General features: G+C 44.4%; 1 protein-coding gene across 2 annotated transcripts in view; it reads right to left on the bottom strand.

Moving 5' to 3' along the window:
* The window catches only part of Tln2 (talin 2), a 426,737-nt gene that overhangs the window by 243,745 nt on the left and 168,717 nt on the right, over positions 1 to 14,275 (bottom strand). For both annotated transcript variants that reach the window (XM_038322053.2, XM_038322054.2), the window contains one exon: positions 12,956 to 13,028. The gene's annotated coding sequence lies outside the window, so the exon portion shown is untranslated. The remainder of the gene's footprint in view (positions 1 to 12,955; positions 13,029 to 14,275) is intronic.

Genomic DNA, 14,275 nt, shown 5'->3' on the forward strand with positions numbered 1-14,275 from the left:
TTTAGACTAAAGAGAAGGGTGAAGGTGAGTTGAGCAGCACCCCCTCTTAGCTCTGACCGTGGGAGCAATGAGGAACAAGCACGGAAAGGTCCACCCTTGCCAAAATCTACAAACCTGCTAACTGATGCGGCTGGGACCTGAACCCAAGTCTGCCTAACTGTAAGACCAATGATCTTCTATATAAGATCCAGTTCTGGCAACTTATTTCTGAGTGTTTCTATCCAGAACCTCCTCCAAGAAGAATGTGGTGGTGGCAGCAGCTAAGGTGAAGGAAGAGAGGGATAGGGGTGGTAGGGGGAGGGGGAAGAGCACAGATCAATCACAGGAATCATTCACAGCGGAATGCAGAATGCGGTGTTTAGGACATTTGCCAGCAAGACTGGAGAGCGTCACTGACTTTCCACCCAGTTAAGTACAAACACTGCTTTAAGGGACACTGGGGGATAGCATTTTGGCTGACCATCTTGTCCGAAAGACAGTCACTCCACACTCTTTTAGGTCTCATTCCTCTGTCATTGCACATGGAAACACCTACCTGTGGCAGGTTTTTCTCTAAAGAGGCATTTCATGAGGCCAGAAATCTAGCAAGCACCAGACTGGCTCACGAATGCACTGAGAAACTACAGACCTAAATTTACCATGTATCCATCTAATTCCTTGTTGCTTGGCCTAGATTCCAACATTGAGATGGGCAGATCTGATTTGGAACCCATCATGGGAAGAAGGGCAAAACATGGCCATCCACTGCAAGCAAGATCTGTTTGTGTAAGAGGCACAGTGTCTGAGCCCACAGACCAGGTCCGGGCTTCTAACTGAAGAACTTACTATAGCAGAAGCAAAAGAAACTGACAAGTTTCTGGGAGGATAGGATGGCTATGGGATGCTCACTGGAAATAATTCCTCTGAGTCTTGGATGGATTCTGGGAACACCTATCTCCGGCTCTAATTCCCGAGAGCCAACCCTGTGTCCAATACAGGAAATATTAACAAGAAACTAGAAGCTTGCGGCTTCTACTAGATTATTAAATTTGTAAAACATTAGGTATAAAATACTTAGCCACAAAGGATAAAGAAACAAACTCAATTTACTTAATTACATTTTTGGGTATTACTGTTTAGGCTAGAATAATTCATATAAACTATACGATCACTCAAGTTTTATAAACCTAAATCTACAGTATAATTTGTCTCATTCATAAACATGAGATAACTTGACCTACTTTCTAGTACATTCCACTCCTTCTTGTCTGCATTAATCTGTGGTGACATTTTAAAAGGCGCTCTAATAATTTCCATTATACGAAGATGCACTTTTCATTTACATCGACTTTGGATTCTCCTCCCACAAACAAAATTCTATCTTCGCAACAGAAAAGCTACAAATACAGTAAGAATCGAGACATAGAAGGCAGCTACTCCAGAGGGCTCGCCTTTGAATGGTACTCAGAGAGCTCGATTTCTAGACAGAAGAGGTAGAAGAAAGGCAAAAAGGATGAGAGACTAAAACTCTAAGTCTACACAACATGGAAGAGTGGGTTTAAATGGTCTCTGCATGCCATCTGTACAAAGTTACACAACATAGCTTTGAGAAACAAATTTCCTAGCCCATAACATAATGAGCTACATGTTTCCTAATAGTTCTCAGCCTCGGATAATAAAAGCAGAAAAGAAATCTCATTTGTGCTTCCACAGAATGCTTCCGGATGCAGCCTCCCAGCCACCGGCAGCCTCCTGAACCTGGGCTCCAGGCCCCAAATGAAGACCTCTTTGACATGCCCCCTACAACCTTTGAGCAGGCACCGCTTACGCTGAAGAATTTTCGAGGCTCCCGAATGCCTAGAGCAGAGGTTGGCGTAGTGTGGCGTATACACTAAGAACTGTTTTTATTCCCCTCACCCTCCCGACCCCCACACTCTTCCTCCCCTTGTGATGCTGGAGATCAAACCCGGAGGGCTCCAGCATGCTAGGCAAGCACTCTACCAGGGACATCCCTCCAGTCCCTATGTGTTACATTTTCTAACAGTGATGGACAAAAATAAACACCTTCAAGAATACTTCACAGTGCATACAAATTACAGCAAACTCAAATTTCATGGCCCACAAATCAAGTTTATTTAGAATATGGCCACACCCATTTATGAGCTGTCTGTTGTTTTCCGTGTTCCAGCAGCAGGGGTGAGTGGTGGCAACCCAGACAGTTACGTAGTAAAATATTTACAGTCTAGTCCTTTCTGAGAACAGGTCACTAACTCCTGGCCAGAAGCACAGAATCCTGTCAACACAGGACATTGATCTAGCCAACCTTCTAAAAGCCTGACTTGCTCTTAGTTAAGGACGGGGCATCCGTACCACTGAAACGCTCTTTTCCGTTCCTCGCCCCAGTGTTCCCCTTGCTCCACAAAACTGTGCGGTCTTGCAGTCTGCTGACAGCCTAGAAGGAACACACACAGTTAACTACCATGAGGTTACAAGAGGAAAAAGAAAAAGAATCGGGAGTGCCCAAGGCTGTGGCCACAGACTCTCTGGAACAATACAAGGTAGAAGCAACCCAGATGTCCACCCAGGATACAGGCCAGACAAGCCAGAACAGATCTACAGGATGGAGGACGGGGAGCTTCAGGGAGTGAGGGATGAGCTCCACATGGAGCTGTGGGATAAGAACCAGGACAAAGGGAAAGAAAAAACAAAGGGAAGAAATGTGTGTGCTCACGTTGGTGTCTCTCTAGGAAAGCAACTACAGATAGGAGAGCATACCCAGATTTGCATATGTATGAATGCTCCCAGTGAAACCAGTAATGCTTTCAACTGCTACCCATGGGATCCTGTGGGATAAGGGGAAACAGGAGAAGGTGGGCAGGACAAAGGCGACACCTCCTGCTACTGCTTATGGGTTCCCAAATTCACATGAAGAAACCTAACCCCCAGTTGGAAACTGGGGAAGGCACTCTGTCACAACGCCAATGGGGCTGGTGCCATTCCAGAAGAGGCCTCAAGGAACTCCTTTACCTCTTCTGCTATGGAGTCACTGGCCAGCCGCCTCAGTCAACTGGGCAAGTTCCAGGCTAGTGATTGACTCAGTTTCAAAAAACAAAGTGGATGACATCTGAGGAACAACACCTGAAGACACCTGAAGTTGTCCTCTGGTCTCCAAAGGCACCCACAGACACAAACACACAAAATATACAGGCATGCCTACACACAAAACAAAACGAAGCAAAATAAAATAGATATGGCTTTTAACCTTCCTTCCTTCTTTCCTTCCTTCCTTCCTTCCTTCCCTTTCCTTTCCTTTTCTTTCTTCTTTGTGTCTTTCATATCATCATCTCAGCTCCATTCATTTTCCGCCCCTGTGTTTCTGCCTTCTGCCTTTGAAGCACCAGCCCCCACCACCAAATAAAGCTTAAGAGCAAAAAGAAAAAAAACAAAAATCTCATCATGGAAGCTCTGTGTGACACAGTGAGTCACGCAGTAAACCCTGGTGTCCATGTATCTTTACTTGCAAGTGTTCATTGCCAAGAGTCATAAGTAACAATAGGAACTGCCAAGAATGGAAAATAAAATCAAACCAATTTTTCAAGTATACCTCCAATGAAGACCATTGTGTGTGGTCTTAAAATACATACAGTCGCATCATAACTGGGAGGCAGAGCCAGAAGAATGGATGCGGGCGGGCTAATGCAGCTGTGTACAAACCTCACACACTGAACCCCCATGTTTTATGCATCCAGAGTCTCTAGTTCTGTCCCCTGAAAAGATCCACAGCAATCAACGTGCCTTGTTTCTCCACCTGTGCCCTCAAAACACTTAAAGGAACAGAGCCCTTCCTTGGAGACATAGCCGATGCAGGACTAGTCAGGAAATGGGATTGCAACATCAGTCACTGTCACAGCAGAATCTGCAGACAGATGCAAACCGTGCAAGAGTCACCTCAAAGAAAGTGAGCGTCAACTTGAATCAGTTCCCACTGGCTAAGTAATGAGACCGCTTGAGCAGCAACAAAAATATTAAATCGAGACACACTGACTAGATTTAGATGAAAGTTTCAGCGTTATCACTGTGTGTGTGTGTGCGTGTGTGTGTGTGTGTGCGTGTGTCTGTGTGTGTGTATGTGTGTGTGTGACACAGAGAGCAATACCTACAGGTGTGTAGTGTATGCGTGAGTCTGTGCACACCTGTGTGTGAGAGAACTTAGCTGTGTGTGCTATAGGAAGGTCAAGGGAGAATGCCAGGTGACCTACTTCATCGCTCTGCACCTTAGCCCCTTGAAGCAGGGCCTCTCATCGACCTTTTCCCTTCTCTGTTTTTCAGAGAGTCCAGCTGGACAGCAAGCTCAGTGGTCCTCCTGTGTCTTATGAGCCCCGCCCCGCAGCATAGGTGTTATAGGCAAGCAGGGCCATGCTTTTTGCTGGGTGCTGGGTGCTGTGTGCTAGGGATTCTCAGTGCAGAGAAAGCACTCTTACCTACTGAGCCATCTTCTCAGCCCTCCTAAGCAATTCTGAAATGTGTATTTGTCTAGAAGGGATAGTTGCTCAGTTTCTGAATTTAGCTCACCCCCTAATTAAAGCCTGAGGCTACCACACTGAAATCTTGCTGCTGATGGAGTATGCCCTTGCCTGACCAGGCTTCGTTCCAGGTGGAGATGTCCGTGTTCTTTAGCACAGAGAAACTTGCAGCAACGAACCACAAAAGTTCCTTTCTTCTGGAAACCTAGTCCACTCTGCTTCCTCTCTCTGCTCACTGTCACTCACAGACCCCGCTGCTCTGCTGTGCATTTGTGAACATCAGGAAAAAAGAACAAGACTCACATCAACCCATCCTCTGAGGCCAATTTCCTATGTCTGTCCATGAGTTTGCTTCCTCTGAACCGGCCTTCAGGGAAGGGACGCCAGTCCTCGCTCTAGCTTTAAGTGTGCAGCCCATGAGCCTGCTGCCAGCTGTCCACAGGGATAGGACAGTAAATGAGCTGAGAGTCCTGGACAGCCTCCGCACCAAGAGTCAGACATCATTCATCAGGGAGACTGAATCATCCCTCACCTCTCTGAGGTAAATAAACTAAAGAAAATATGGTGTGCTGTACCCACTAGTAAAAAAAGACTTTAAAATCACCTATCTCCTTCTTTTAATAAAAGCAGTTCAGAATCTGTTCCAGGTAACTAGGAACCTAGACGCGCTTGAGGCTGGATGCAAAGCAGCTTGTTGGTGACAGGGGCTGGAAAGATTCTGTACAGAAACAACCGCTGACAAAGCACTTTCGCCAAGTTCCAGAAGGGCGGGTGGCTCCTCCTTCTCTCAGCTCAAATCATCACAAGAACAGAGTAGAAATGAATGTTCCCCAAGTCCAGGATGGAGCGGGATTCTGTAAAATGAGCTCTGGGACAAGCCCGCGAAGCTGGGTGGAGCAGACGCTTATGGCAGGTAGGAGAGAAGTCTGCTGTGCAAAGCGTGGAAAATCCATCACCGACAGGGAAGGTGTTTTCAGCCTGTGGAGCCAGAGAGCACCACCATGCCCAGGCTGCCCCAGAACCTGAGAAACAATTCAGCCCAAGGTTCTCGTGACTCACTCACCCATAGTTCATGTCTCTGTGTGAAAACGGACACAGCACCTCTTTTGCAGGGTGGCTGTGAGGATTTCAGGGAGATACCAGGCTTCCAGGACCTTGGTGTCTAACACCTCAGGTCCCCAGTAAACTGTGGTGAATTTTAAATATCAGGTGCTTGCTTCCTCCACACAACAGTTCCTGAACTGTGAGGAGAGGAGCTTTCCCCAAGCACCAGTGCTTGCTTGGTGGTGTGCCGAGACAGCCCTCTTAGACTCAGGGTCAGGGGAGTGAGATCTTCAGAACAAAGTGGCTTTTTCAGAGGGGAGAGTAGAGGATAGAGCCTAGGAAACTTTAGACTGCATTCAAGACTGCTAGTGCAATGTAAAAGCTCCCTACTTAGCCACGCTCCACTGAAGGGCAAAGGCATCAGGCTACCACCCGAGCATGCTCTGAATGCGGACAGTATTTACTTAGTTGTGTTAAATGTTGCTTACTGGTTTTTAACATTAAGGACCAAGAGCTGAATCATACAAGCTCAACTGAAATTAAAGAACAGAAGAGAAAGGTGAGGGGATCCAGGTCGGTGGTAGAGGCTTGCTAAGCATATGTAAAACACTGGAGTCAATCACTAGCCCAATAAAAACCCAACAAATAAAACCCGCCAAGATACAATACATACATATATCACCAATCCTAAGAATATAAAATTAAGATATAACTACCTAAAATGGAAGCTTTCATAGGGGTGGGTTGGTGTAAACAAAGAAATCGCACGGAGGAGACAGCAATCAGAGGAGACAGGGAGGTCCTGAAACATGAATCAGCCAAGAGAGGAAGGAGCTGATAAGGGATTGATTACAAGACACCCAGACACAGCTGTTAAAAACTGATGAAATGAGGGGTTGGGGAGGTGCTTGCTGTGTGACTATCAGAACCTAAGTTTCATGCCCGGAACCCATGGGACAAAGTCAGGTGTGGTGGCCCATCGTTGTAATCCCAGTGCTGGGGAGAAGGCAATAGGCAGATCTCTGGGGCCAGACAACCCTGCTAGATCACTGAGCACCGAAACAGTGGGAGATCTGGTCTCACAAAAGTGAGGTGGGTAACACTTGAGGAACAAAACCTGCAGTTGACCTCTTGCCTTCACATGCAAACATATGTACTTGCACCCACCCACATGCTGTCTTCAGACAGACAGACAGACAGATCAGATAGACACTAATAATGTGAAAAGAGATACAACATTATATATACACGTGAGAATAACCAAACACACAATATTCACCAAAAAGCAGCAGTTGCTTCAAAGAAGCAAGACCACACAGGCCCCCACTGCTGGCACTACAGGCCTCTGTGACCATGTCCAGCTAAGATACTAAGCTAAACTACTTCATCAGCTTTTCTGAAATTATTCCTGTTTTTAGTTATTTGTATGGAATAATCTGACGTAAACAATTTACAGTGAAATGTTTTTTATTTATTGTTTTTAATCAGCAAGTAAATGGCACACATTTCATGAAATATATTATTTTTAAATATATATTCATAGTTACATTGAGGTAATTAACATGCATCACTTTATGTGCTTTTATATGTGGTGATAACACAAACACAAATCTTTTATCAGTTTCAGGAGGTCATCATTAGCATTCCTATCATACTCTATAAGAGATCTCGTGAATCTGCTCTTCGTAACTACAGCTTCCCAGCCCCCAGCAGCTGCTGGTCATCGCTCTACACTTTAAGCTCAACATTTATAGATCCCATGTCAAAATAACATGTACTCTTTTTCTTTCCGTGCCTGGATTATTTCATTTAATGCAACATTCTCTAGATTTACTCAAGTTGCTGAAAGACAGAATTACTTTCTTGAAAAGGAGGACAAGCATGTCACCGTGTGCCTATAAATCATTTTCTTAACCCATTTATTATGTGATAACATATACATTTTGTATTTTTTCTCTAAAGAATAATGCTGTCTGGTCAGCAAAATGGTTCAGTGGGCAAAGACACTTTTGATGAAAAACCTAATAACCTGCGCTCAAGACCCAGAACCCATAGTAAAGAACTGCCTCCTGAAAGCTATCCTCTAACTTGGCCTTGTGCGCCGTAGCATGCACAGCTGGCCGAAGGCAGTTCTCTCCTTCTCCTGTTAAGACATGCACTGTCTAACTGCTCCTGCCTTGCTGCATGCTCCAGACCAGCTAGGCAGGGAGCTTCTCCCATCTCCACCTCCCTTTTCTCTTTAGGCGTGCTGGGGTTACAGATGTGCACTGCTACACCCAGCTCTTCAGGTAGGTTCTGGGGACTGAACCCGGGCTGTCAGGTTTGCAAGGACAAGTGCCTGTACTCTCCAGGACATCTTGCCAGCCCTCTGCAGGCTTCTGTTGCTCCTCTGCTGTCTTTTGGTCTGATGTGACCTTCTTTATCTATTACTGCTATTTTTAGTTTTGCTCTGGGATTCATGTCCCAAACCCCATTGCTCAGAACAATGTCTCAGAGCCTCTTTCACTGCGTTTTCATCTAGTAATTTCACAGACTCAGAGCTTCAAGCCTTTAATACCATTTCTGGGTATTAAAGCGCTGGGGTTTGAACTCAGGATCTCAAAATACTTACAAGAACTCTACCCACTAATCTATACCCCTAGTCCCTAATACATTTTTGATTGACCTTTGATGTGACAAGAGGTGAGGGCATAGTTTCATATTTCTGTATTGCGTATTGATATCCACTAGTCCTAAGATCAATATTAGAGGTGCTGGAAAGATGGCTCAGATGTTAAGAGGACGGGTTCAATTCCCAGCACCCACATGGAAGCTCACAATCTGCTGTAACTCCAGTTCCAGAGGATCTGACACCCTCATAGCTATATTTAAAAAAATTTTAAAAAACCAACTATCAGAGAGACTGCCCCTTTCCTACTGTGTGTTTTGGCACAACTATCTAAATCCATTGACCACAAATGCATCGGTTTCTGGGCTCTGGATTTGCTATTCTGTTCACTGCTCTATCTGTTATTAAATCATTACCATATTCTTGGTTCAATATAGGTCTGTAGTTAAGTCAGGAAGTGGGGTGCCTTTAAGTATATTCTTTTAGCTCAAGATTGCTTTGGCTATATGAGGTCTATTGTGATTCAACTTTTATGTTTCCCATTAAAATGTTTAATTATTTGCGTGTGTGTATTCACATGCACGTGTGTGAGTGCATGTGCATACATGCCCGTACTAGTGCTCAGAGGTCAGAAGAGAGTATCAGTTCCCCAGAAGCGAGAGTGACAGGCAGTTGTAAGCCACCTGATATGGGTACTAGGAACCGAAGCCGCGTCGTCTTGAAAAGCAGTGAGGGCTCCAAACAGCTGAGCTACTTCTCCAGCCCAACGCTTCACCCCATGTTTAAGCCATCTGTATGCAACAACTGGACTTGGCTGTTTTAAGGCCTCCTATGGGGCCACTATTTATATCACGGCAATGGAATTTTTCTCAGCTTTTGTCAATATAGTCAGATATTGATGCTATTGTAGGTGACCTTAAAGTATGTTTATTTTAATTGTATTACGTCACTTTTCAGTTCTGCAAATATACTAGTTGTTTTTACAGTTTTGGAAAGCTAACTCTCAGGATCAATTTGAATTTTCAAATTTTACAGCTAAAGAGACACATGATCTCTTGTATCTGTATGTGTGTGTGTATGTACATGTGTCTGCACATGAATGTGAAGGCTGGCAGGACACTGAGCTCCAGGGTCCATCTGTCTCTGCCTCCCTAGAGCTGGGATTACACGTGCACCTGGATTTTCCTGAGGGTGCTGGGGACCCAAGCTCAGGTCCTCATGAACCACCTCCCCAGCCCTGAATTCTTTGTTCAAGGTTCATGTTCCAAAATGAATTATGCAAATGCAAGCAAAATCACTGAAAACAGCCACTGATTCCATAAAATCCAACCAATTATTAGAAAAGGCTCAAATTTTAAGTTCTCCCTTAGAATTTTTTAACTTCAAAAGAAAAACATGGGCAGACATAATTAGCCACAAGTTCAAGAAAATGGTGTATCTTGTTACATTGTGAGTTAATCTTTCTTTGTTTCCTATTGATTAATTTAGATTGTGTGTATGGGTCTGTGTGCTTGTGAGAATACACACGTGCCATAGTGTGTGTTGAGTTCAGAGGGTAACGTACAGAGACGACAGACTATTTTCTCCTTGCACCATACGGGTCCCGGGGATTAGATTTTGATCATCAGTCTTGAGGTCAAGAGTCATCTCAATGGGATGTCAATCAATCTAAAAGCTGTTGCTGCTTCTGTTTGAAAGCATGTGCTAGGAAACGGAAGCAGGGCAAGGACCCCAGCTCGGGTGCGGAAACCTTGGTCTAGAGAGGAGCATCAGTCACTCAGTAGCCTGTGGAGGGCAAGCAATGGAATGGTGGCCAAAGTCACTAGAAAAAGCAACTCAAAGAATTAAACAGATGGAGCATGCTGGGAAGATGAAAGTGCATAACTGATTTCATCTTTAATGAAGAAAAGTTATCATGGGAACAGCTTATCGTTCTGACGTCATAGCCTTTAAGAGGTTGGTATAGAACACCAAGTTTCTACATTGGTCCTACTTTGAATTTTATAGATTGAATATCTTCCACTAAACAGCAATGGGAACTGTAAATTTCCCAGACAGTCCAAAATAATGTCTTTTTGTTTCTTTTGAATTTAAGATAGCGCTTTAAATATTTTCTTATAAGCTTATAATGAACAGAGATAACAACAGATTGCATTGACACTTGAATCCAGAATACATCATGAGCCATTAAATAGAAAACTAGACTAGTCATTTATCATTCCCACCCTATCCATCAGCATCCCCCTCCCCACACACATACACATGCACTTGTGTGCTTACATAGGACCCTTTGAAACCCCACACTGATTTCTGTGGTGTGGCTGTCTATCCATCCCAATAAGCTCTCACCCAGAACGTCCTGCTCTTCTGAAAAAATTCTGAACATGATTGATTGGTTTCATTGTTCATTCATTAAATTTTATTCCAATCTGGATTCCAGAGATCCCTTAAAGCAAGTTTCCTTTCCCTGGTTCATGTCAAAATAAAAGCCCCACCTAGGATATATACTTTCGAATTACTACACATTTAAGACAAGTGTTCCTACTATTGTTTGATATAGTCTTTTTCACCCCTAAAAAGGGCAGTGAGTATGTATTCTTGGAGTAGAGCCTGAGAGTTGAAGCATAACCAACAGGCAGTAAGCCAAGAGTTGGGGTGACGTGGCAGAAAACAGCCAGGTAAGTCTGTCAAATTTCAATGAGTTTCTCTGAAAATTGTGCTGGTAGCAGAAAAATAAGCCAGAACCCACAGGAGGAGAAAGAACAAAGGACTGAGCCACCATGCCCTAAATGACAGGGACGACACAGCATCTCAGTACTCTCCGAAGTAAGGGAACGGTGCCTGTCCCTCATGTGACTTCCTTGTCTATTAGCAATCCCTGCCATGACTTTCTCCATCTCTAACACACACACCACCATCACCACCACCACCACCAACAACAACAACAACCCATCCACAGTCCAAGAAGAAGTCAACAGAAACACAGTATGTGTTCTCTACAGCCCATAGCACAGAGCACCACCAAACATACTCCTTTCCCATCCCATGTCTCAGTGAAGCTTCTCCCTGTCCTGAGGAACTCAGACCACACTGCTGAGTGTTCATTACTCTTAGCTATGCCCTTGATCTACACCCAGCCTTGAGTTCCTCACACTAGGAGTAACTGGTTTCCTAGAGGCCAGGTGTCAGGCTCACCATCGTGAAGATCTTGGTAACTCCCCCCACTCCCACACACACCATACGCTCCTGAAATATGAATTCATACAGCCGTCCAGAGCTGCCCCACCACACTGGGGAGGGAGCTGCTGTGACCTTTCATCAGACTAGCAGCAAAACTGTCACCGTTTCGATCTGCACCGACTACAGTGAAGCCCACAGATAATTCCACGTTTATAAACGTGAGCTATTTCTACCTAGGCTCCCAACAGAACAGTCCCTTCGCTTCGACTTGACATCGAATGTCTCTTAGTTCACCCACATGTCCCAAAAGGGCATTTTCTGAATGCAGACAATGTCAACATAGGTTACACCTTGTTTCCTGCATAAGAGAAAGGACATAGCTCTGGGGGCCTATACTCTAGGCCCTACCAATGTCAGCCCTCCGTCCCATGCTTCTGAGTCTTCCATGATGGTCATGGGTTTGTAGAGAAGGGGATAGGAAAGGCTGTGAAAAAGCCAATCATTTTCATAAAGCTAAATATGTATTCGCTAAAGACGGGCAAGGCTTCACGATATAGTCCTGGTTGGCTAGGAATTCTTTATGTAGACCAAGTTGGCCTTGAACACACAGAGACCTGCTTGGCTCAAGGGCTATGATTAAAGGTGTGCACCGCCACTCCTTGTCCCTACTCTTTCAGCATCAAAATAATCATTCTTTTGTAAGATGATATTAGCAGAGGATAGTATTATTCTGTGAAAATCTTACCATGAAAAATTCCCGACACAAAGTAGGACTACATATAAACACACACAGTATTCCCACAACCCATTGAGCTTCAACAATCATCAACTTTGCTCATATTCACTGAAAAGATATTGTAAATTCGTCTTAACATGGTTTTGCTATCACCCCAAATCTTAAAGCCCATAAACAATTAGCCTGGGCTATCCTACAAACTTCACAGATGGAGACAGAGAACTGTCAGAGAAAAAATGACCTGGCCCAAGGCCATCAACCAATCAGAACCAGAACTGGAAAAGGTGGGTGGCCCATGACACCATTTAAGGGCTGTTGGATTAGATTTACCTTGTCGGACTAAACTCAGCAAACCAGAATCTGCAGGTATGTCCCTACATCCCCTTGCAGAGTTTCCAAGCATACCACTTGGGATCTGTCTCATGCACAACCAAAGAAAAACCCATTACCTGTAATTCGTGTTTACTTCCTCCCATCCCACATCCATCTTTACAACCCAAAGTCCCCAGGACTTCGTTACAAAGACGACGGAGTTTCTAGATTAGTTCCTTACCCAGTGCTTATAATCTTCACCCTCTAAAAGTGTGTACAGAGCAAACCATGGGGATGAATGTGGATTCATGAAGACCTGGTCCAGGAAATGCCCACCTCCACATCCCTTTTCACATACCCAACCTCAGGGGAAGAAGCCAAGCAGCAAGCAGGCCCCAGGACCAGGAATTCTGCACATCGGCTGCAGCACACAGGCCTTGGAGAGAACCACAGGGGAGGTGCCAGGTGACACGCTTTGGAGGACATCGACATATGTCCCTGTCCCCAGGACTTGGTAAATGAGAATGGTTTTCTTTAAACAGTCTTTCTGGCATCCAGTTTTAAAAGACTTACCTAAATTCTCAGTTTATGCAGTATCGGTTTCGCTGAGAAGATCCTGAGTGTGAGAAGCTTCTAGCAGCAATACCTAGAACAACAGGAGAAGCCATTAGGCACAAGTACTGATTTAGAAAACGAGGTTGTGGGTAAAAAGTCTATACATTTGGTCATTTTCCCCCACTAAGAATGAAAGGAAATCACTCCGAAAGCAATGAGTCTCCCTCACACCACATGTGCTGGGAATTTGCTAGACCAACAGGGAATTGAGGTCCCAGGACACTTACGCAAGGACCAAAATTACATTACTGCTGGCAAAGAGGCAGAACATTTCCCCCTTCTCTGTGTTAGGAAGGCTTTAATGGATTTGAATTTAAACAAAAAAGCAAATACACGTGTCCTTCTTCCTGCACCATGTCTAAACCAATTTCAGACCCAGTGCCCCAACCCGCTCCACCCCGTAAGCATACACGATCCTTCTTGTCTTGTCCATCTCTTTCTTACTTAGTTCCTGGGACTCAATTATCAAGCAGATCCTTCTTGTTTCATCTTTTTGTCATGTCCATTCTGAGCCCCAGCCCCCCAAGAGCTCACCATCTGACACCTCACTCAGTAGAAACCCAACAAGAGGCAGAAAAACACCATCAATTACAGATTTACCAAAACAACTTGGTCACAGTGACTCAATAAGGCAAGGGGAGAAGGCGTAGTGTTCATAAAAGATGGTACATGTCATCAAGTCCAGGTAGGAATGAAAAGGGGGTTAATAAATTATGGGGATTTATTAAGTGGGGGTAGGGATTCTACAAGTCTTCTCAACTTACAAAAACATGATCTAAAATGGAATCGAATGATGACTAGAGGAGTATGTGCCTGAATATTTTATAATATTAGGATAACAAAGGTCTTTTGAAACATGAGAGCAAAATCAGAAAGTATAAAAGACTAAGATATTTGTCATCTTAGGGTTTCTATTGCTGTGACCACAGCAACTCTTATAAAAGAAAACATTTCATTGTGGTGGCTTGCTTAAAATTCAGAGGTTTAGTCCATTATCGTCCTGGTGGGAAGCATGGAAGTGTGCAGGCAGACATGGTGCTGGAAAAGGAGCTGAGAGTTTTTATCTCTTCACTAAGTCAACAGGAAGTGGTCTGAAAAACAGGGTGGCATCCTGAGCATATATGAGACCTCAGAGCCCACCACCACAGCGACAGCACATCCTCCAACAAGGCCTCACCTCCCATTAAGGTCACTCCCCTTGGGGTTAATTCTCTTTCACAACTAAATTTGGCTTGCTACATCAACAACAAGAAAACACTAAAGTAGCTTCTGGCAGGT

The sequence above is a fragment of the Arvicola amphibius genome, chromosome 3, assembly GCF_903992535.2.
Source record: "Arvicola amphibius chromosome 3, mArvAmp1.2, whole genome shotgun sequence".
In the NCBI taxonomy this organism is placed as follows: Eukaryota; Metazoa; Chordata; class Mammalia; order Rodentia; family Cricetidae; genus Arvicola; species Arvicola amphibius.